Source organism: Pteropus alecto, unplaced genomic scaffold (assembly GCF_000325575.1).
Source record: "Pteropus alecto unplaced genomic scaffold, ASM32557v1 scaffold40, whole genome shotgun sequence".
NCBI classification, from domain to species: domain Eukaryota; kingdom Metazoa; phylum Chordata; class Mammalia; order Chiroptera; family Pteropodidae; genus Pteropus; species Pteropus alecto.
This window is the reverse complement of record NW_006431919.1, coordinates 21728260-21729047: the sequence shown is the minus strand read 5'-3', so window position 1 is coordinate 21729047 and position 788 is coordinate 21728260. Positions and strand designations below refer to the sequence as shown.

Genomic DNA, 788 nt, shown 5'->3' with positions numbered 1-788 from the left:
CATTCCCATCAACAGGGTACAAGGGCTCCAATTGTTCCCCACCCTCACCAACACTTATACTCTCTTTTGTTTTTTGTTTGTTTGTTTGTTTGTTTTTGGTGGGGTGGGTGGGGTGGGGTGGGTAGTAGCCATTCTAATGGGTGTGAGGTGGTATCTCATTGTACTTTTGATTTGCATTTCTTTTATGATGAACGATATTGAACATCTTTTCATGTGCTTAATACCTATACGTGTATCTTTTTTGGAGAAATGTCTGTTCAAGTCCTATGCCACATATCCAGTTTTAGGCCATTAGAACAACATATGAACATATAAACCAAAAGAAACTGGGAAGAAGGAATTAATAAAGTTAAAAAGTGAAGTTAAGGAAATAGATAAAGTACAGCAGATACATAAATCTAAAACCCAGTTCTTGTCTACGGCCGCGCCACCCTGAACGAGCCTGATCCCGTCTGATCTCGGAAGCTAAGCAGGGTCGGGCCTGGTTAGTACTTGGATGGGAGACCACTTGGAAGACCAGGTGCCGTAGGCGTAAAAAGTAAAATAGAAGGGACTGTAAGCTGACAAGGTCCTTGCAGTCTGTGAGGTCAGCCAAAGGTTGCCTTGCCTAAAATATTAAAATAAAAAAAAATAAAACCCAGTTCTTGGGGAAGAGTAACAAAATAGATATCTCCCTCATGACACTGATGAGGAGAAAAGAGTAGAAGTTGTCATTCTTGGAGACAGCAAAAAGACGCAACCACAAAAACAGAGTGTAAAAGAATCATAAGAAAACACTACAAGTTTAT

At 40.2% G+C, this 788-nt stretch overlaps 1 pseudogene; it reads left to right on the top strand.

The window, feature by feature from the left end:
- Positions 1 to 414: 414 nt before the first annotated feature.
- LOC112475346 lies at positions 415 to 532 on the top strand (annotated as a pseudogene).
- Positions 533 to 788: the final 256 nt, after the last annotated feature.